Here is a 24,474-nt window from a genome sequence, read left to right on the forward strand (position 1 = left end):
TATAATACAGACAATTGTGTGTATCATGACATCATAGTCTGCCAGGTATTGATGTGAATTTACTTCTTGTCTCTGTCACTTCATTATGGATATTTTTGGCTATACACTGTATATCAACAAGAACATATATTTCATGGAGTCAGAATAAAAAAAATAAACGTATGGTACCAGGTGATGCCTAGCTGCTGACTATTCATCTTGTAATCTTCAGAAACAAGCAGAGGACAAAGCATGAGATAATTTCCAGTGTGAGATATGACTGCTGCCATTATGTTATTTGGAGATTCTTGAAAGCTTTGCAAGCGTGCTCTTCTTTAAATTTCAGTTGAAAAACTGCAATTTTCTTGTTTTTTTAATGGCAAAATAAATACCAATATGTTTTTGTAGTTTGTATCTCATTCTTACATGGTAATCACAATTTTCACATTTCATCGAGAAAAAACCCTGAATCACCAATGCATTTTGATTTCTGTCTTCGTAAAACTCTATGGATTTGACTTAGAATGTTTAAACTTCAACCACCAGTGTCTATGAATCTTTATGTAGACTTGTCGGAAAACATGAATCTTTGGCTCAGGAAGTTGGGTCTGTAGCTTACCTCAAATATATTTCCAGAGAAACTAGAGTAATTTAATGTGCATCATTCCTATAGTAAAAGGCATGGAACTTATAAAGGTATTTAACATGTTTAACTTCAAAGAGGAGAAAAACAGACTTTCAGTTTTTCCCGGTTAGGGGTTGCCACAGCGGAACTCCAGTCCACTCATGATTGGCAGTGGATTTTTACGGTGCCAAGTTGCCAGCCCAACCTTCAACGAAGACATGCCCATTCATGCTTGCACCTACCTGCATGTCTTTAATGTCACTCGACCATGGGGAGGACATGCAGACTCCACACAGAAGTTGCTCCACTTGAGAATCAAAAGGGAGAACCTCTTGCTGTGAGGCGACAACGCTAACTGCTGCACCACCGTGGCACTCAAAGCGGAGGAACATGTTAAGTCTTAATTAACGAGGGATGCATTTCCAGTGCACTGTGAGCCAAAGAGCAACCCTCCATATGAAAGGCTTTTGGTTTTGTAATGAACCAGTTGCCATAAGAAATAATAAATGCTTACACAACTGAGCTCAAAATGAAGACTGCAGCACTATTTTAAGCCTAGCCCATTATTCCATTGGATGCTTAAAATTAACCTATCCCTTTAGAGTTTAGATTCACCCAACCCTTTCCAAGATATACATTTATATATTTCTCTAGTAATAATTACTCGATCAAAACACAGATCTATGAAGGGGAATCAAGTGTCAGGTTAAAGCATTTAGCAGCTGCTTCTATAGATATATGGAGGAGACCCATGCACTGCAATAAAACACTTAGGAGCTGCCTCTGTCTACTAGTAGTACTGGGGAGACTGGAGTAAATTTCCTATTTCCCATCAGGGATCCATGTTATGCTTGAGTATGGTCAGGTGTAATCTTTGATTTGCATGGATGTAGAAACTGTTCCAGAGCAGCGGTATCCTCCGAGCAATATCTGTCCCTCCAAACTGTTCTGATAATATTGCCAAAGTGGTTTAGGTCCCAGGATTGAGTACCTCTGAAACCGGTGGACTTGCAGATAGGTCAATCAATAGTTGGTATGAGAATGCCTTGTATGCTAGACAAGGGCCATATATTAGAAGTCTGTAAAAGACTGAATATAATGATATGGCTTTCAGGCATTCTTGTTAGGACATACTGATTAGGCTTTGTCTCATTTTTAAGGTAACTCTACAGATGTTTCAGTTGCTGCTTTTAGCTGGACAGATACATGCCAAATGTGGCATTATACCCAGCGATCTGCATAATGAGGGCTGCATAAAGATGGACAATGTCTTTCCTGGATCTAGATACCCTTATTTATGAGCTGTGCAGTATAAAAGGATATCCTAACCACAATGGACACATGCAAACATCCAAACTTTAGTCACTGTCCACATAAATTCCAAAGTCCCAAAATAGTGGGTTAACTCTTTGGCATATGTTCTCAATGTGGCAGTTTCCTGGGGGTGTCAGCTTTCCAAAGGAGGCAATAATACATTTACTGGCATTCAGCTTTAGTCCATGAGTCTAGCACAAGTTAGTTGCTTGGGGGAAGTATTCCTGTAGGCTGGCTAAGTCTTTTGGGCAATTCAATCATTGCTTCTACTTTGCAGTCATCTGCAAAATTAGTTAGCAGAGCTCTTTGGTTCATATTTTTATAGGAGATTAAGAAGCCTTACAGTCCTAGCCAGTTTTACCCAATGTTTTATCCCTAACGGAAAGATAACAAGGGTCAGCAAGCAGGGTTTTGATTATTTTTACAGACTGCCTCTGTCCATAAGAGACATGGATGACACCGCAGTAGTGAATTTGTGATTCCTCCTCCATCGGTCCAGATTGCACTTGAAGATGGTCAGGGAAGGGCTCTGCTTCACATGAATAGGAAGCCTGTTCCAGGGGAGGGGAAATTTCTGGGACAAATATTTGTCTCTCCAATATGATCTATTGATGTCGGAGATCAGGTTTAGATCTTTGGAGTGGGTAACCAGTGTGCAGTAAGTTTTGTGAATTTGTGACATTTCTATCAGGGCTGGGTCAGAGACTGCCTTGTAGGTCAGACACAAATCACCCCTCAGTAATCTGTAGGAAGCTGAATACAGTGATAGGGCTTTTAATTGGCATGTTGGTTCTACCCTGCATTTTTTTGGTGAGAAACCTCTGAGGACAATTCAACTGTTACAGATACCTGGCAACTAGGTGCATGAAAAGGGTACATTGTACTCGATTATTGGTCTGATGAGGGTTGAGTACAGTGGTACTATGACATCCTTCTGGATGCAATGCCTTTACTTTTAAGATGAGCCACACAGAAGGATTTCCTCACCACCATAGACACATGGTGACCAAATTTCAGATTACTATCTATCTTAGTTCCCAGATCTCTCACCACTGGGTCCAGTCTTAAATGGGTGCTATCAGTGTTGTAATTTGCAGGGGTATTTGAGTTCCCAAAAGGTATTTGTAGATCAGTATGTATATATACCTTTAAGAAGCTTTCCATGGGCTTGCACATATGTGTAAATACTGAGCACGTGCAAGACAGACTGCTATTTTGTAGTAAGCTGTTGAGATGTAAGCATGGATGTCTGTGTAGTCTGTCAGTTAATCAGGTCATTTATAGTTTGTACTGCTGCTATCCACCCTGATGTGTTTCTATATAATAAAGCATATATATGAACTACCCTGCCTATTCATCTTGAATCATAACATAGGATGAACAACATGATGTCAGAATGGGCTCCAGAATCAAGACCAAGAGGCATTCAGTTGTGGAATATAGAGGAATGGATCATCCCTACTGCACATACAACTCGCAAAACAGGCCAGAAATTAATTCCAGGTACTGAAACTTGCTTAAATGATTTCTTACTCAAATAATATAAAAAAAAGCACTCAGAACATTCAAAACAAATTTCTAGTTAAATGAAATATCTGAAACTGTGACATATTGATAAAAATATTCAAAATAGTTACGAAAATGTTTGAAACACTGTCTGAATCGCGTAAAATGTATAAAATAAGGAGGACTACTACATTTTTTGCTATGTGCTACTTTTTCACATTAATTAATGCTATTCAAAATATCCGGAGTATACAAAGTGTTAGCAGGATTGTCCATTATTACAGTACAGTTATTTCACACAATACAGCCATTTCAAATCATATTTCACAAAGTACAGTATTTCAAAGAGTTTAATGTGCATTTCAATGTTATTACAAGTACCTGGTGTGGGTGCATGATTACAAGGGCCATATTTGCAGTGTGTTTAAGCATACTTTGTTGGCATGGCTGAAGTATTTTGGAATCTTGGTCCACTTGTATTTGATAATAATATTGCAGAGAATTGGAGAGTGTTTGAGCAAGAGTACAATGCTTTCATACAAGCTGCAATTTTTGATAAATATGCTTATACAAATGCATTTATTCTGCTTAATTTAGTTGGTTCAGGGACCATAGAAAGAGAATGTTTATTTGTGTATGCACCTGCTGTGTTTGTAGGGGAGGGGAAAACCTCCATATAGTGGTATTGGCTGAATCAAGAGAAGACCCCGAGTGCTTAAAATGTAAATTTAGAGAAATGTGTAACCCCCAAATGAATATTACAATGGAAAAACCCATTTTACACAAGGGATCAAAAGCCTGGGGAAATGTTTGCAGAATATATAACTGAGTTGAGAAACAAAGCTAAAATGTGCAGGTTTGGTGATTTGAGAGATGAGTTGATAAAGAACAGACTTGTGTGTGGTATTAAGGGTGATGCTGTGAGAAAGATTTTGCTTTGAGATAGTGATTTAGCTTTCAATAAGACCTTTGAGATTTCTCAGATATATGAGCTCACAAAAAAGCACACAAATATGCTTCCAGATGAGAAATACATGCTTCCAGTATCTTCTAGTGCTAATGTTGATAGTATGCATCATGTGGTTAAAAGAAACAGGCCCAAGCACATGACAGCAACTGTGAATCCTGTAAAAGCTCCTATTAAATCACATAGCTTTCTTGCAAATTCTAGAGCACACACAGTCACAGTAAAGCACAAGGGTGAGTCAGTAAACTCAAAGTGTGTGCCCTCACCTAGCCTCATAGTCAACTGTCAAAATCGTGGTGGCAGTCATGTCTCTAAAAGAGAAAAGTGCTTAGATTTTGATCAGCAATGCCACAGATGTAAAAAGGCAATCATGTCCAAAGATTTTGTATATTAAATGAGGCTCATTCTTTTATTGGAAGACAACATTCAAGGAGACAAGTTGATCAATTAGAAAGCTGTGACCCTACATTTTAGGTGTATGGAATGTCTGTGCTTAATGAAACAGTCAGTGCAGTAGATTTATGGGCAAAGAATGAAGTATTTTGCACTGTTCGGATAAATGGAAGACCAATACAGCTTAAAGCTGACACTGATTCAAAGTGCAATGTTATTTCAGCAGAAACATTTGCTAGAGTATGAGTTGGTGAGAAGCTTGATTTGGCAAACTGTGCAAAACTTGTTGCTTATGGTGAAGAAATTCAAACTGAAGGTTTAGTAGTGCTTTCATGTTACTCTGCTGAGAACAGCTATGACTTGTAATTTTATGCGGTCAAAAGACATGTGCAGTCATTGGTGGCCTTCCAAAACAGTTTGTGAATGGGACTGATTTCACTTAATGAGGAAATCCACAGTGTAAGCTTAAAAGACTACTGTTCTAATTTTGCCCAGTCTATTTTCTTTACCTATGCTGATCTTTTTGAAGACAAACTAGGCACACTCCCAGTTGTGTACTCAATGAAGTTAGACCCTGAAGTCATACCAGTTTTCAAACCAGCCCAGAAAGTTCCAAGAGCTATGCAGAACAGAGTCAAGGCTGAGCTAGAAAAAATGGTGCAGAAAGGTGTGATTTGTCCAGTTGACGAACCGACTGAATAGGTATCCCCCATGGTAGTAGCTCATAAGAAAAGCTCAGATGATATATGTGTTGATCCAAGAGATTTGAACAAAGCACTGAAAAGAGCTCATCATCCAATGCACACAGTCAAAGAAGTCACTGCTCTCATGCCAAATGTGACTGTTTTTTCTGCCTTAGATGCAAAGAGTTCATTTTGGCAAATTTTGCTTGACAAAAATCTTCATTGCTAACCACTTTAAGTACTCCATTTGCCAGGTACAGATTTTTGAGAATGCCACGTGGGATAAATTCTCCCAGTGAAGACTTCCAGCATGCCATGGAACAATTTTTTTTCTGGTTATCAGTGTGCTATTATAGTAGATGATATTCTAGTAGGAGGTAATGGTGAAGCCGAGCATAACAGAAACCTCAAGAAAATTCTGAATGGAGCACATGGAGTGAATTTTAAGCTGAATCCTAAGAAGTGCAAATTCAGAAGTTACTTATGTTGCTCATTTGTTTACCAGTTCAGGCTTATGACCATATCTTTCCAAGCAAACAGGAATTCTTGTGATGCCAGCTCTAGACAATATTGAAGCCTTACAACATTTTCTTGGCTTGATAAACTATATAGGCAAGTTCATTCCAGACTTGAGCCAACTTTCAGCACCCCTCAGAGAGTTGACATGCAAAGATATATTCTAGTCCTGGTCAGAACTTCACCAAAGAGCATTTGATGTCCTGAAACAGAGAGCTGCCAGCCCATCAACTGTCAGATACTGTGATGTTCACAACCCAGTTACTCTTTCTTGTGATGATTCGAAGTTTGGTCTTGATGCAGTCATTCTCCAAGAGTGTAGACCACTAGCCTATTCATCCAAAACTCTAACCCAAACTGAGATGCAGTATGCACAGATGGAGAAAGAGCTCTTGGCAATTGTGTTTGCATGTTTGAAGTTCCATGATTATATTTATTGCCGCCCAATTCAAATCGAAACAGATCACCAATCTCTGGTCATTATTTTGCGGAAGCTTATATATACAGCTCCTGCCAGATTGCAACACATGATGTTGAATTTGCAAAAGTATCCTTTCAATCTTGCCTACAAAATGGCAAACTATTTTATCTTGTTGATACATTATCCAGGTCACCCAGAAATACCACTGAACAGCATGGATATGAGAAACTTGATTTTAAAGTCATGGAAGTGGGAAAATTTTCTTCCACGTGTCTTGATGAGCTTAGAAGTCAAACAGACTTAGATCCAGTACTTCAGAAACTCAACCACGTTATCCATCTAGGATGGCCTTCAAAGCAATCTTGTTTCCAGTAGAAGTGCAACCTTATTTTCCTTACAGAGATGAGGTTTTGTTTGACAATGGTTTCTTCATTAAAGAATCAAAAGTGATTGTTCCAAAATCCTTGCAACAAGAGTACATTACCATCTTGCATCATGGCCACCCAAGAACTGATTCCACCAAAAGAAGGAGGAGAGGACTAGTATTTTGGCCTTCTATGTCAAAAGATATTGAGAGAGTACTTTCATTTTGTTCTGTATGTAACAGTACTAAGCTACATCAACAGAAAGAACCACTTCAGCTAAACAAGATTCCTGAACTACTTTGGTCAACAGTAGCTATGGATATTTTTGAATGGAATGGTCAACATTACTTGGTGTTAGTAGGCTTTTATTCAAATTGGTTTGAGATTGACCTGCTTTCTAATCTAGAGTCCAGTACTGTCATTACTAAGTTGAAGCATCATTTTGCAGTCCATGGTATTCTGCACAGAGTTATTTCTGTCAATGGTACACAGTTTACAAGCCAGCAGTTTAAGAGATTTGCTGAAGAGTGGGACCTACGAGTAGCTCTGAGTACCCACAGTTAAATGGTTTGGCAGAACGTGCAGTTCAAGGTGTGGAACAGTTATTGGAGAAGTCAAATGACACAATAGCAATGTTTTTCTGAATCTCCTGAATCTCAGAAATATTCCTCATGATAACCATCTTGGTTCACCTGCACAAAGGATTTTGTTGAGACAAACAGAACCACACTACCAATTAGTAGCAATCTGTTGGATCCCTGTGCTAAAAACTATAAAGTAGTGAGAGCTCAACTTATGAAAAGGTGTTTGTCTCAGAAGTCCTATTGTGATAAGACCAGCTAACTGCTCAATCCATTATGAGAAGGGGAGATAGTGAGAATGCAGATGTCCAAAGGTTTTGATCAGATTGGAGTCGTGAAAAATGTATGCCCAGAGCTGAGATCATACATTGTGCATGTACAAAGAGCAAAATATAGGCAGAATTGGAAACATCTAGTACCGGTGCCTGAGCCTGTATTGCAACATCTTATCTGTGTAAAAGGCTCTAGATCTCAGAGTAAGTTATCCAGTGTTCCAGTTCCAGAGGACATTTCATCAGATATCCCTGTTGCTGAGAAGATTCCTGAAACTCCTGAAACTAAGAGCGTTCAACAATGACTGTCCTCCCTGTTGCTAAGCCCAGTCCTAATTGCTATATCACTAGATCAGGTAGCATTTTCAGACCATGTTCCAGATACTCGGCAACTTGGATATGAATGTTGTGTTTATTTCTTAGTGTCTATATAATTGCATGTCTTTTTCAGATGTCATTTTATTGTGGACAATTCATTAAAGAGGGAGGATGTAGAACAGCATGTATGTGTACTTTTAAGAAGCTTTCCATGGGCTTTCACATGTGTATAAATACTGAGCACGTGCAAGCCAGACTGCCATTTTGTAGTAAGCTGTTGAGATGTAAGCATGCATTTCTGTGTAGCCTGTCAGTTAATCAGTCCGTTTATATTTTGTACTGCTGCTAGCCATTCTGATGTGTCTCTGTATAATAAAGCATACAAATGAACCATGTCACCTGTTCATCTTAAATCATAATGTAGGACAAGCGGCAGTATTATTATCCACTTCTTCACATTTAGCTTGAGGCCATGACTCTGGCACCAATCATTAGTCTGCATCAGACCTTTCTGTAGGATATCAACATCATTTGGGGATCCAGTAATTGCTCCATGCTTGCAGTCATCATCAACTTTGGCTAGGCAAAGTCCATCTGCATTTTCCCTGACATCTGAGAAGTATATTCCAAAGAGGAGGGGGCTCAGCACCAAGTCCTGTGGTACTCCACTTGTGATTGGCCTCTTACTGGATATTGATTCCCTCACTCTAACAACATGTATCCTATCCATGAACCATTTGGATATCTAGATGGTAATGTAGAGGTTAATGTCTATTTTTGGCACTTCGGTATGGCTTTAACTTCTGTGAAGCAGATGCTGAATAGATGTGTGAGCCCTGGGTGACTCCACTGATGTTTGGTCTTTTTGTGCAAGTAGCTTCCCCTATTTTGATCTTCTACATCCTATCTGTGTGCCAATAGGCAATCCAGAAGGCGATGAAGGGGGTTATTTCCATTTAAATATTTCTTATTTTTTTTTTGTTACTATGCTTGACTGTGGGATTGTGTCAAAAGCTTTGGGCAGGTCATGGTAGGGGGTGTGTATTCTTTAACCTTCATCCTTTCCTTTGTTGACCTTTTCAAAAAGGTGAATAAGCATGAACTGCCATTGATGAATTGGTTCACTGATTGGAGATTCCATGTGTCCTTATTGATTAATCCTGTGAACATTCTTTCCATAGCTTTGCACTATGAGGCTGGTCTGACTTATTGATCTGTAATTGGCTGGGGCCTTGGAAGATCCTCCCTTATGCAAGAAAATAACTGTTACTGTTCTCCATTCACTTGGTACAAAACTCATATCCAGATGTAGACAGTGTTGTTAGGGGTGTGGCTAAATTATGCTTCATGCTATTCACTATGCATCCTGAGATATTGTCAGGATTCACAGATGCAGTATTCTTTGCTTTTGATAGTGTTTTCAAGACTTGGTCTTGTGTGATTGTTAGTGGTGAGTTGATTTCAAATATTTCACATTAGATAGACTAGGATAAAAGACCAAAGTTTGGGCTGCATTTATTGGCCAGTAGGTTAGCTATATCTTCAGTTTCAGTGTAGGTATCATCATTTACAGCAATCTCAGAGCTTTGTTGCATTGTGCGTTTGAGATTACAAACATAACTTAAAAGTCCTTGTGACTGTCCTTTGCTTGGCTGGCTATTTTTACCTCAAACATGGCTTTGGTAGAGTTAATTAAGCACCCGCGTTTCTAGTTTAAATTAACAATGAGGCTTTATGATTTTGTGTATTGCTGTATTTCCTTTTAGGCTATAAACTATTCCTTTTATTGCAAAGCTTGTTAATATTAAAGTTACATGGGTGGGTGGGGTGTTTTTTGGTACGCCCTTTTCTTTTTTCTACCAGGCACAGCTGTTTACATGCTGGTATAGTTCATGATATGTTTCCACAGATTCAGTAGAGTTAACTGGGTTTGGTGGGGATTTGAAGATTGCCAACATATCATTTAGGAGTAAGTAATTTGTCTTCAAGAAAATTTTAAAGTTACCATGGACAGAAGTCGTCCCTGGATTCAATGTTATTTTATTTTGAAGACAACGGCTTTATGGTCAGACCTAATAAGTCATAAAGATATGCAAAGCATGGTGCAAGATACCAACATATTGGAAAGGGCTATGCCTAAGATGGTATCCCCCTAATCTGTACTCTGACTAGTTATTCCTTGTCATTTGCATTGATAAAATCTTGGAATCTCTGTGCTTGTGCACTAGTAGTGGTATAGGTTTCCAGTCTATAGATGGAGAGTTTAGATTATAAAAATGGTAATGGTCCTAATACTGGGCAATTCTAGTTCTTTTAGATAGGCATTGTGGCTTTATTGAGTCATATATGGAGTTCCACAGCTAACCGTATGTAATAAGGGGCCTTTATGATGACGGACATGAGAAGGTTCTAGTGCATCCTACTGCTTAATTAGCCTTGATGTGATTCTCCTCTGAATGAACACTGAGACACATCCTCCCCTTTACCCCCTCCTGCATAGTGGCTAGTCTGAAAGTGTGGAAGTCATTACAGCCCTGCACAACTGGAGTACTCTCTGCCATTTAAAACCATATCTCAGTCTCTGTACAGGCATCTACTTCCTCCAGGGTGAGGAGGGCTTATTGGGAGTAGAGTTTATTCTTTAGGCTGATTCCTACATTTAGCATATATTGGACTTCTATGTCCATTTACACTGTGGTGATTTCTGACAAGGTTATCTTATTGGTAAGTGCTGGCAGAAATACTAGAATACATATTGACACATACAGTCATCAAGCAAGTAGCTTTGTACCCCTCTCAAAAATGGGTTGTGAAACCCTATCTCATGACCCCTGCACATAACCATTAAACATTTGCTGAGATACTTTCACTTCCATTCATGCCTAGACAACATATATATATATATATATATATATATATATATATATATATATATATATATAGATAGATATATATATATATGTGTGTGTATGTGTGTGTGTGTGTGTGTGTGTGTGTGTGTGTGTGTGTGTGTGTGTGTGTGTGTGTGTGTGTGTGTGTGTGTGTGTGTGTGTGTGGGTGCATCTATCTATCTGTCTATGTCTATCTATCTATCTATCTATCTATCTATCTATCTATCTATATATCTATCTATCTATCTATCTATCTATCTATCTATCTATCTATGTGTGTGTGGTTTATCTGTGTTTTACCAAACATTCATTTGTTCAACAAATGCAGGAGTGTGATCTAATGTCGATGGTATGGATGGCCGAACAGTGGATATGTTAATAGTATGAAATGTCAATACAGGATAAGTGTGGTTGGGGAGTGAGACCATATCTATGTATATGTCAGTTAGGGTCAGGGTCATGGATGAGTGAAGGATGGGTGTTGTGTGTTTGTGTGTTTGTTTGCTAATCTGTGTATTTTAGGGTGAGGTTTGGGTAGGGGATAGATATAGTGTTGTTTGTGTGTTTGTGAATGTTTGTGTAGGTTTTAATGATGTTAAGGTGTAGGTTTAGGATTGGGGGAAGGGGCAACATTAGAGTTAGGCTTAGCACCCATTACTACAGTGGTGCAGGGGGGTGAGTGCTAACTCTATTCCTAATAAATAATATGTAGCAGCACTGACAAGGTTGCAACATCGGATCAATAGCTTAGGGCCATAATGGATATTGGCAAATCAATCAGCATGATGCATGATGTAATCCTATCAGGCTTTGCTGGTAGGTGCAATATCTGAATTTACCATTCATTAGACAGCAACTGAACCCCAAATAGGATGAAAAGATGAAAGATAGTATTGGTCACATTTGTCATCATCTGCCCAAGGCAGCAGGAGCTGAGTAACACAAGTATGACATTACAAATTGTATTGACCTGGTGGCACTGAGACAGAAAGCATATTTGTTTCATAAGTGACATGAGCTTGAGAACAGGGTTGGGTCACTCATATGGTTGGCTGAGTGAGGGAAAAGGATAAAGCAGCTGGCAGATAGCTGTCTTATCCAGGGAGAGGTTTCAGGGGAGCCATTGCATATTCAACCCCTTGCAGAAACAAGGAACCTTTCAGATGACTTATTTGGAGGAGCAGCATGTCATCATGACATCACCATACACATACTACTCATCAACTAGGAATTCTGATGTTCTCCACATATACTATGGCTGCCAGTGCCCATTCCAATATTTTTCATCAGATGCCTCAATCCCCAGGAATTACACATCTGTACCAAAATGTCATCTGCATGAGTAGTTGGGAGGACCCACAGGGTGATAGGGTTATGTTGGTGGTAGCTGGAAAGGATCAAGTGGGGCTTGTAAAGGTATGGAAACCAAGGGAACAGCTAAAGAGCTAAGTGTGCTGGATTAATAGAGAAAAGAGAAGACTGTCAGTACAAATAACCTTACCTTCTCTGATGGCAGCAATCTTTTGTCCTTCTGATGCGCCTGCGATACAAAATGTGAATTATGCCTACTTTATTAGAGCACACACTAGAGCCAGTATCTGGGATGTAACAAGAACTCCTGGAACCCTCATCTTGACAAGTACAATTATGATTTTTTGGTGGCCCATGTGGGAGTGAATGACCTTTAGGGGTCTACCCAGAAGGGACATGCGGAAAGATATGACTGAGTTTGCTATGCGTCCATGGCAGGAAAGACACTGATCTTGCGTGGAATGACACAGAGATTCAAAGACCAGATAATTGACATTAATAGTTTGTTAGGTAACTGGTGTTATTCTAGAGGGGATCAAATATGTTAGCATACCCTTCAACATCCTTGCTAAGGAGTTATAGATAAAGGCAAAAATAATGAGCACAAAAGACTGTACACAGGCACAAATTTTAAATATTGCTCTTATTAACTTAGAAAGTTACTAGAATAATACATATTCCTTAGCATGCATTTTCTGAAATCTATGAAGCTTGAAACTCTAATGTCTATCTTTATTTAGTGATTGCAGCACTCGATGATTTGCCAGTAAAAGAGACCAAAAATGTGAGGCAAAAATTTAGACATTGTGCAAAATTCCGGACAGTTGAAAAGTATGTGTGTCAGCCTGAGACGAGATGTCTGGCAAGCATTCCTGCTTTGTCATTGATGTGCACTTCTCTTATCATGGCTTTACATACTGCCTGAAGTCATAGTGCCTTTTTAGGCAATGTCGACCTGTTGGACTTAGCAGCTGAGTAAAGTCTAATCTGGAGCATAGTAAAAGAGTTATACTCATTGCCAGGCATCTTAACAAAAACTGATTGACCTTGAAGATGAGTCTTTTAACAAATAGATTGCTTTATATTTGTGAATGGAGTTATGACAGTGCAGACATTACTGTAGAACAGCTTTACCTGGCCGGACTGAGATTTTTCCTGTGTATATAATTATGGGGTTTGTGTCACCTACCTTTTTTATGAGGATGGCAGGCATGCTTTCCTTGTTATGCTATTTGGCTGATGATTACTTCAAAAGTTTTTGTGTATGACTGTGACATATTTTTTCAACTGCAGTAATGTTGCAGAGCAATGGATCAAGGCAGGGAAAGGACAACTTCAGCCATAAGAAAAACTGCATCCTTATGCGGGTCCATAGGATAAATGGTAAATGTTTGTTTGGTAAAAAGGGAAACAAACAAGCTGAGAGGACAAAGGCCTCCAATCAAGTTGTACTGGACATTAGTGTAATCAATGCAAACAAATATACATTAACACAGTGCAAGAAGAGGGCAAATGATATGGTAGGACATGCTTTAGATAAGGCAAGGCAGAATGCAATTGCCTGTAGCAATGCTAGGCTTGGGGTGGGGGTGGGGGGCTACAGTAATTATCCCATTAATACCAGATGAGGAATACCTCTTCTGAATCCATGTAGGTGACTATGATACAGAAGATGATGGCACTGGAATAATCTGAGGTAGTAAGGACAGTGGTTATTACCGACATCTGGAGCAGCAACATTCATCTGCTTAGGGAGATTGGTTTAAAAACAGTAACATATATTTATCCAGAGAACTGAATGCTGACATTGGATGATTACATTAACCTGTGAAAATTGTTGTTAATAGGTGAGCCTTCCACATCTGCACAGAATGAGAGTGAAGGCAGTGTATACAGTTAGTGCTCTCCGCTTCTCCACTTCTTTATTAATACTTTTTTCAAATACTTTTTTACAGGTTCAGCAATGGTAACACACAATTTCACTATAACAATAAATCTGGGGAATCTCAGCAGTAGAATGGCTTTTGAAGAAGATGATGATGATGATAACATAGTTACATTTCCAAAGCAGTCTGAGCAAAATATCCCCAAGTTTAATGGCAGGCTCTCATACCCCACAGCATGTTATTAACTCTGCAGGAAGTGAGAGTGCATCACAATGTTAACCACATGCTGACATTACACTTATGTTTGTACAGGAGAAAACCTCTGCACCTCTACATCAGCACCTTCAAACCCAGACAAACACTTCCGGGATGATGGCAGAGATTTAGAGGTCACAGTGTCTACAGTGATACCTTTACAAAGGGAAGCCAGGTGCAGGAACCTGTTACAGCTACCCCACGAAAAACGTACAGCTAAGCTGCCCAGCAACAAAGTGCTGTGACATTGTTAGGGCTCAGACCAGTGCCACAGAGGGTCAGCTGGAAATGGTCAGAGTCCAGTAAGGTATACGTGAGGATTTCCAGCACTACATGGAAATAGCACAGAGAAGAACTAATGCCATAATCACACTAATGCATAGTATGGTGACATACCAGGCACCTGTGATCACCTCCACTCATACACTAGTTAGGACTTTCCAAACTCAAGTAGGAGTCAGGCTTGAAAGGTGAAGAGGACAAGGTACTGCCTGGATATGAGGGGGCACATCGCATGAGATTGCAAGTGCTTCTCAATAAAGTACTGTAATTAGTTGGGGGAACAAGCACAACAGATTTCATGCAGCCCACATCAGTTTTCATCTACACCTAGCAGAATCTCTCATTAGAGGTCCCGAGCATAGTCCCTCAGCACTGTCAGACTGGTGTCTTCAGGATCACCTGCACCAAGGAGGCCACAACATTGGACCAATTCAGTATCCGGTTCTCATGTCAGCCCTTCTTCAATATCTCTTGCACTATCACATAGCCTGTCTTTAGGAGATGTGTATGACTCATTTGACCTTGATCTACAGTGATTTAAGTGTAACATTTTTATTATTTACAATTCGACCTTCACAAACACAGGTCAAATTAGAACTCAAAAGGAAATAAGTTATTAAAAAGGTGGGGGGATGGGACACTTTTCAACTGTATGCATTTTCTTCCTGTAATGCTACTGCTTAAAATCTCATAGAACTGTGGAAAGAAATCTGTATGTAAGAGCATATGACTGCAATAATTAACACCAATATTCTATGGATTATCATTCCTACAGTTGGTACATAAGTACAACTTAAAAGCAGTAACAAATATGTTTTCAAGGAAACACTAATGAGAAAATTACAGATTAAAATGAGTATTCTACTATGTAAACAAACACCACTTTACCCTCACCATTTTACAAATGATAATATTTTTGGTCACTAAGGCCAGAAGTTATTGTGTGTGACAAACTAAAATAACCTGATGTTCAGTACCTCAACAGACAACATAATTTAAACTGATAAAACATTGCATAATGTAAAAAACAGTGTCAGCTATTTTCATTCAAATGCAAGGTATAAACCTATATTAAATAATGAATTCCCAGTTTTTACTAATTAAACCACTTGAGGACATTCAGAGCAAGCATACTAAAGTAAACCACTTCACTAGAATTTATTGTGCAAAACAGTCAAAAATGTGATTGTTAGGTTCATAGGTTCATACTAGGCTATCTGCCCGAGGGCATTTACAAGCCTAGCCCAACCCCTTTAGTATGGGGAACTATACCCATTATTTTGCTGTGCCTCTGTCGAGCAGTGACACTGAGGTAATCCCTGGGGTATATCTGCGATCTCCCATCCATTGGTCAAGATTTCTCTTGAACAAGGCCAGCGAGGTGCTTTGCCTCACATATACCGGGATTTTATTCCACAGCATAGGGAGTCTTTGGGTGATGAATCTATCCCTCCAGCATGTCCTATTAAGAGGTTTAAGTCTCCGCTGTGGCTCTGACAGATCTAGATTTTTGAGGTGAAGCATATTCATCAAATCTGGGTTTGACATGGCCTTGTATAGGCAAAGGTCACCTCTGAACTGAATAGAGCTGGAGTTCTTTCAGTCGGGCAGCATAGGACAGATGTTTGAGACCCTTTATCCTTTTGGTGAGGAACTTTGTGGCCTCTCCAGCTGCTGCAAGTGTCGGGTCAGATACATTCGAATGGGGCATTGTACTCAATCATTGGTCTGATGAGTGATGAGTATAGGAGACTATGACCTCCCTTGATCTAGATGAGAATCCCTTCATGATAAGGTGGGCAATGTAGAAGGTCTTCCTAACTACTTTAGCTACATGGGTGTTGAATGACAGGCTACTATCAACCTGGGTCCCTAGGTCCCTGATAACTTCTTCTGTGCTCAGTGGATTGCCACCTATTTGGTAGCTAGTAACCTTGTTTTGACTATGCATTTTGGCATTTAACTTTAGGCCATGGCTCTGGCACCAGTAATCCGTTTCTGTGAGACCCTTCTGAAGGATATCTGTGTCAGATGTGTTTTCTACTATGGCCCAGTTTGCAGTCATCTGCAAACTTTGTCAGCCATAACCCTCCTGTGTTTGCTTGTACTTGGAAAAGTAGATGCCAAACAAGGACTGAGCCCTGTGGTACACCACTTGTGACAGGCTTTGAGTCTGACATGGCGCCAGCAACTCTGACCCTGTGGGTTCTGTCACTCAGCCAGTTTGCAACCCATCTTGTGATGTATGGGTTAACATTTAAGCTGATGAGTTTTTCAATGATACCAGTGGGGTATTGTATGCCAGATCGAGGTAGGCTGTATGGACTGCCTTTCCCTCATCAATGGCTTTGGTGACTGTTTCAACCAAGTTTAGAAGGCATGATCTGCCTTTGACAAAGCCAAACTGGGATGGATCCAAAGTCTGCAAATTCCCTATGTCTTTATTTATGAGGTCCATTATGATCCTCTCCATGGCTTTGCAGATAAGGCTTGTCAAGCTAATGGGCGGTAATTTCCAGGGTCGGTGGAGGCACCGCCTTTGTGAAGTGGGACCACAGTTGCAGATCCAGAGGTAAGACTATGATTAAACAGCTGTCCTAGCTGTGGGTTTAATTCCTCGTTGAGTTCGTGGAGCACACAGCCGGGGACACCATCAGGTCCCATGGATGCTGTGTTTTTTTTTGGTGTGAGCAGTTCTCACTTGGGGGTTGGAGATGTTTGGGGGGCTGCAATCGCTTGGTATAGATATCTCTCCTTTTGGGGGGGAGGGGGGGTTACTTATATGATGTCTAACAACATCACTGAATAGGAGTCAGTGAGTACTCAGGCAAGAATTTTAAAAACAAATAACAGGCGTAAGTGTTCTTAAATAAAAAAATGAATTATTTTATGACAAGTAGGAATTTCTGATGAACACTGACAGAAGACCATGCACCACACAGCACAGCTCACCAATATCACTGCATTCATCAATTATACTCTATGTATTTTTACAAGAAATGAAACACTAACTTGAATATCATGGTCCATAGTTCTGGACTAGATGCCACATCTTTTTGACTGTACATCTGTATGCTGTGCACGAGAAAAGAGTTTTAAAAGTCGGAAATATTGGGCATGCAAGTAGAAAGGGAGAGCTAGATATAAAGTTAGTATAGTAACCTCATATGAGTCTAATGAAAAGTTTATGAAGGCTATGACAACACTTTTGAAGTCTTAATATTTAAAGCTGAAGAAAAATACAGGTGTATCCCTTTAAATTACGTTGTGGTTGATGGCGATTTCTGTGGAATGCATTGAATACTTTTCAGTTAATGGTTTCTTGTTTTTCAAAACAGTGTGTAGAGTATCAGGAGTGGTGCTTAAAATCTGCAACTTCTTTTTCGGTGTTATGGGTTTCGTTTTTTTAAGTAACTGTTCTTTTTATCTTGTGATGTTTTCATCTCGGTTATGTACATTTCAGTTTTGTGTTAATTAAAGGTGACCATTTTGTTACAGAACCTAAACTGGGACACTGGAAGGCCGCTCTGGGAAGCCAGGTCTGCAATTCCATTCTCCTGACCCCCATGGGAGTGGAGATAGGGCTACCATGTCATCTCACATGAGGGCTGCCAGGTTGGCCTTCCGTCCTTCACCTGGCACTGTGGGGATGTCATTCTATGAATGGCACCACCCAGGAGGCAAGAGGCTACATGTCAGGAGGCTCAAAGCAATGCACATTTGTTGGCACCTGGCACCATGGGGGAGAGAGAATGAGGTGTGCTGCAAAAAGTGCAGAGATGGGGGGACCCAGGAGCATCTCCCCTGTGAGTTTGAAAGCCCTAGGTGCAAGGCAAAGAGGAAAGCCAGTGTCACATAAGTGTGGATGAAGGACTGTCTGATGCTTTGTGGCCCAGCAGAGTTCCATGAGGCTAGGAAGATCCCCTGAAAGGCTCCAAGAGATGCATAACACTGCATGATTTGGCAGCAGTCACGAGATATGTAACCCTGTAAAAGAGCTCTATCTCTACTGGGTAGAAGTGGAAGCTCAGAGGGGGTCCGTCCTGATAGAAGTCTGGAAGGGAAAGAGAGGTGGAAAGTGACTGGAAAAGGACAGCTTCCGCCTAGGTGAGGGACTACGGACCATGCCCTCTCTGGGACAGAAGTCTGGAAGGGAGAGAGAGGCACATAGTAGCAGGTCTGGGTGAGCTCCTGCTTGTGTGAATGGGTGTTAAGCTGATCTCCCACAATGGCAGTCCTTAAGGGAATGCTGGGGTGGACAGCAGCAAGGCCTGGAGGGCTCCTGCCTGGGTGAACGAGGTCAGTCACAGTTCCCTTCATGACGGAATTCCTTGAGGAAGTCCCATGGCAGATGGCGAGAGGGCCTGCAGAGCTCCTGCCAGGGTGAAGGCATCCAATTTCATCCCATAACCGATGACATCCTTGAAAAATCTCAAAGTCCCCAGAGCTGCTCTGGATGGAAAAGCAGGGGGACTATGAAGCCTTCATGAGAGAAGATCTGCCCCTCAGTGGCTGAGGGGAATTCCAGAGGGGCAGACAAGATCAGAGGGAGGCTCCCCTGAGAAGTTCCAAGGTCATGATCAATCTGGCCTGATTTAGCAGCCTGCAGGAGACATGGAGGTGGCGGAGTCCCCTGACATGGGGGCCGCAGCTGGGGCAGGTCTCTTGGCCAGGTTGAAGGGGAGACATGTAGGGGTCATCCCTGAAAGAAGTCAGTAAGAGAGTGCCAGAAGATGGGTGCAGGGCCTGGAGAGCTCCTACCTGGGTGAGTGGGGTAAGACAGAGCCCCCCATGATGGAAGTCCTTGAAGGAGCAACTGATGGGTGGCAGCAGAGGGCAGAAGGCTCCTGCCAGGGTGAAGGCATCTGATCTTACCCCATACCTGATGGCATCCCTGAAAAATCGCAAAGTCCCCATAGCTGGTCAGGATGGGAAACCAGGGGGACTGGCTGCCCTGGGAAACCAGGTCACCATTCAGACTGAGTAGTCTAAACTGGAACATTTATGTGTCCCAAGGACAATTTTTGGGATTCCAGGACAGAGACTTCCTAACTGGGACTGACCTGGAAAAACCGGGACACTTGGTCACCTTGTGTTAATTAAATGTACTAAAGTAGATCTCATAGAGCATAATCCTACCTTTTCCTTCCTGCTTCTGCTCCTCCCTGTGCATACATTTCAGCAAATCCCACGAGATATTTTCTGCCTTCCTTCCCTTGACAAAACCATTTTACCATATCTCTATCATTTTTGGTAATATTTCTTCCAGTCTTACTGCCAATACGTTTGCCAAAATCTTAATGTCTAGATTAATCCAAGGAATAGGCCTGTAATTTCCACTTCCTCCTTTTTCTCTTCCTCCTGTAGGTATCATGGGAATTCTGGCCCTACTCATACTTTTAGATGTTTTACCTGAGTCTTGTGTTCTCTTTTATTCTTTATTTAGGATCTTCAAAGTAAAATTCTAGGGAGAATCCATCTGGCCACCCAGCATTCTTCAATTTCATTTTGTATATAGCTTTCCTTATTTCAGGTGTGTCACATCTGCATTTTTCTTGCCTCTTTGTTTTTTATATCCCTCAATAAGACTTCACAATTTCCACTCAGAGATTTCTGTCCCCTTCTGTTGTTTGTACATTTTCCTGTAATAGTCCTTAACTTTTAACCCGATTAACTTATTTTCTAAACATTCTCCATCTCCTGCCCTCCCTTATCATCTCTATCTCTGTTTGTGTGCCCTTCTTCTTATATTTTTTTGGAAGACACGTCCCTTACGCTTCCCTCACCTTCCAACAGTAGTCCCTCCAATACCATTCTTGAATTTCTTGCTCTCTGATAATTTTACTATAATTTCATTCTAACTGATTTTCTCTGATCTGTAGCATTTTTCTTCTACTTTAATTTCTTAAGGCTTCTTTCTTTACCACATCCAGCTTATTATTCTCACTTCCTTATTTCCCTCTCTTCTTTTCTTCTGCACTCATCAGTTTTCTCGACAGTGACCCTGATCCCATTCCACCAGTATTTGTCCATTTTGTCCCTGTCTTTCGCATTTTCTTGTATTATCTCCATTAGTGTGTCCCTCCTTTCAGTCTATAAATTCCTTTTCCTCAAAATTATAATGAACTATATCTATCCAAAACAAACAAAAAGTAGCTTGTCTTCCCACACATTACAACTGGTTGTATCAGTTAGTATAAAGTGCAGTATTGTAGAACTTCTCCTAAACATTTTCAGCCTCAGTAACTCCACAGAGTATGCATTTAACCTCTGATGAATGGCCAGTGTGGTGCCACTTCAAAGGGTGGCATCACAAGAGACCTTAGCAACTATCATCCAGCTAGCATCTTAAGCATAATCTGTACAATCATGTAACATACCTTTGTTAGTTTCAGAAGTAACCTGTAAAAGCATGTAACTGATCTTGATAAACTTCAGAACCAAAGGGAATTGGTGACTTAAACACCTTTGATCCCAATTAATTGTGTTTCATAAAAGACTAATCATGTCTCCTTCATCTGCTTAATTTCTTTAAAAATGCAACAGATTATTGACAAAGCCCATTCATACCATACTGCTTATGTACATCTTGATGAAGCCTTTAATGCAATTTCCCAACTTGGTAATATTGACAAACTCACTGGTTTAAACATATACCCCTATGTCATTTGCTGGGTTGTAAAGTGGCTTTATGATTGAATTCACACAGTAAGTGCTGTGGTGTCATTCTAAGATCAACTAACAAGAGAATGAAACACCTGAAACATGCTGGAAAGATAATTCCATCATCCAGCATCTCCCATGTCTTTGGAATACATTTCCTCCACCAGTTAAACAATGTGATTTTATTTCTTTCTTCAGAATAAAACCTGGTCAAGAGGATGGGTGCTCTCAAATTTATCACAGAATGAACTGTCCCTTCCCTCCTTAAAGTAAGGAGGTAAAACCTGATAGAAGGTACTTGCAAGGCATATGTGGTCATTAGACTAAAGTAGCTTTTAAACTGTTATGGATCACATGAATCTAAAAGACGTATTACAAGTGGTCATCCTCAAGGATTTTTCCTGGGTTTTCTCATCCTTGGTATCTACTTCTCCAATGTGAAAGCAGATGTCAAAGGATTATGACTCACCAGCCCTGCTGAAGACGGTAAACATGCTGCTATTAAGATCTCCATCATAGATACTCATATCCTCCTAGGGGGCTCGCCACAATCAGCACTTGGTGTGCCAACCACTAACTTATGGTTAACACCAAACTATAGTGTACTTGACTTTGGAAACAGATCTATGCTATTGATTACCACATAACTGGGACCACACTTAAGATAGACTCAGACTTTACAAATGTAGATCTCTTCATTGGCAATGGATTTTCCTTCAATCATCATATATCATTTATGGTTATATAGTCCTTCTACTTTGCATAGTTAGTTATTAAGAGTATATTATCTAGGTCAAAGGATGCTCTCCTAGGTCAAAGGATTTACTCTTTATTCTTCTGTCAACAGACCAGTCATAAAATGCAGTGCACCAGTTGGAATGTACAGTTCTAGTGCCTTGTCCAGTTAGAAAGGCCAAAGCATTTTCTAATTAAAAAGATTGAGATGACTATGTCCCCTTACTAAAAGGAAAGACTAAATCCTCTTTCTCCTTTCTCTGCCTTGTATAAGTTCTTACATGCTGATCTCTGCTTCACCCTGTCCCTTTTTTAATTTCTCCAAGTCTTTTGGGTTTCTAATACCATGATGGATGGACGCCATTCCTAACTCAAAGGATGATTAAAGTTCATGAAATGAATATTGTTTTAATGTTTGATGCTAGCCAGAAGTGGTCTTTGCAGCACTCTCAGTGTTCCCAGTAATGACTCCTTCTGCAATACATATGGAGTTAAATGTATCAGTAACATATCTATGTACAATTGTAAATTCTTTTTTATGAGACACGTTCATCCTACTACTATTTAACTGTCCAGGTATCCTTCTTCCACCTTGTCCTCATTTTTGCCTCCAAATCCTGGTATTTTATGACTTTGTGTCTCTCTATACATATGACACTGTAGTCCCTGTGTATATCAGTTTCAGTTGTCAATGCCACTTTCTTTTCATAAACTAGTAACTGCTATATCTGTTTTTCTCGCATCTGTTTTTTGAACTGTTGGTAATGGGTGATTCCATATGATATAAACTTCATCATTTTCTATAATGCTTTGTGACTGTTTCCATTTTTTTCAGCTACTTCAATATTATAATATTTGTACAATCCCCAATGCAACATTCTTGCTACATTATTATGTCTTTCAGTATTTTGTCTCTCTGCCATTAGTATTTCATAACTAGCAACAAGGTCTGCAACTGTTTCTAATTCTGTTTTACAAAACCTACATTTGTCTGTTTCTCCCACATGTTCAATGGACTTTGTAAACTAATGTGTATGTAGTCCACTATCCTGGGCAGCCAATATTAACTTTTCATATTTTTGTTTAAATTCACCTCTCCTTAAAGATTCTGGTGTTCAGTCCTGATCAAAATGAGATTGTTCTTAGAGTTTTTTATACTTGCACCTGTATTTATGCATTTTCCATTTTTTTTTTGTTTTGCCTTCTCATCTGATCTTCACCTTAAATTATTTCTTTTATTTTTTGGCAAATTCAGTTGCTGCTGATTTTTATCTACTGGTTTGACTTCCATTCCTACTTGACATGGATATGCTTCTGCTAAACTAAGCAGGGAATTCATCTTAAGACTTATTCTCCTCATGTTTTTAAACTTTCACAACATCTGGGACTTGTGAGGTTACCATGATTGCAGATCTATACGGGTAATCAATTTGGAGGAGGCCCATACCTCCTTCAGAATGGGTAATATATAGTCTTGGTATACACTGATTTTTATAAATCATTTGATGAGCATGAAGCATTCTTCTTGTTTTCCTGTCCAACCAATCCAGCACCTTTTGGAGCCAGTCAATCACTCCAAAACTATAAGTTGTGACAGGAAGACCAAATTAGTTTATACCTTGGACTTTATTCCTAGATCTCAATGCACTTTTCAGTGTTAATAAGTTTTATTCACATTTGTTCATGTTTTTTGCTGATCCTTCATCAATTCCCAAATATTTGTATACTCTCTCATCCTCAAGCTCTTTATTATCACATTCCTGTCCCAAACTTGACGTTTTCTTGGTGCTGCAGCTTTCCTGCTTTGTAGGTGCGATTCTGTACAAGAAGACCTCCTCCACCTCAGAAGTATGGGTACTACTAAAGACACTCATGCCATAGATTTCATTCTTCATTGCAATATAATCACAAGCTTTTGAAGAGATAAGTTCCTCATCCAAGTATTGCATTTTCTGTGGAACAAGCTCATTTTACATGTGAAACAGAATAACATGTTTGCCTCTTGCAAAATCTGGCTAGAATACAGAATAGGCACCCATAAATACATTCCTTGGATAAACAGCATGACCGTTATTGAATGAGGCCACAAATCCAGCCACTATACTCTCTGATTTACATGGCTATGATCTATATGATCTCTGGGCCACCTGCCTCATGAGTACCTAAGAAGCTAAGAGGAAGAGGAGAGGCTATTGCTACATGAAAACTGTATGGTTCTGAGATGATACATATCCAAGAAACATATCTAAGTGATGCTGATCATGTAAAATGTGCCCAAAATGGGTATATTCTAGGCTGTGGTGCTCATACATGGGGTGTAAGAGGAGGGAGTTTGTTCCTATTCTAGCATGAGGCACATCTGACTGATCTGCAAGGTTGTTGTGGAGGGAATGTTGACTATTTTGCCAGAGTTATGCTAACTTGGTTACAGTATACATCCCATTGATATCAAGCTTTAGATTTCTTAGATGAATGTGGTCTCAATAAATCACTTTATGGGGGGCGGTTATA

The sequence above is a fragment of the Protopterus annectens genome, chromosome 1.part2 (genome assembly GCF_019279795.1).
Source record: "Protopterus annectens isolate FY-2018-M chromosome 1.part2, PAN1.0, whole genome shotgun sequence".
NCBI lineage: Eukaryota > Metazoa > Chordata > Ceratodontiformes > Protopteridae > Protopterus > Protopterus annectens.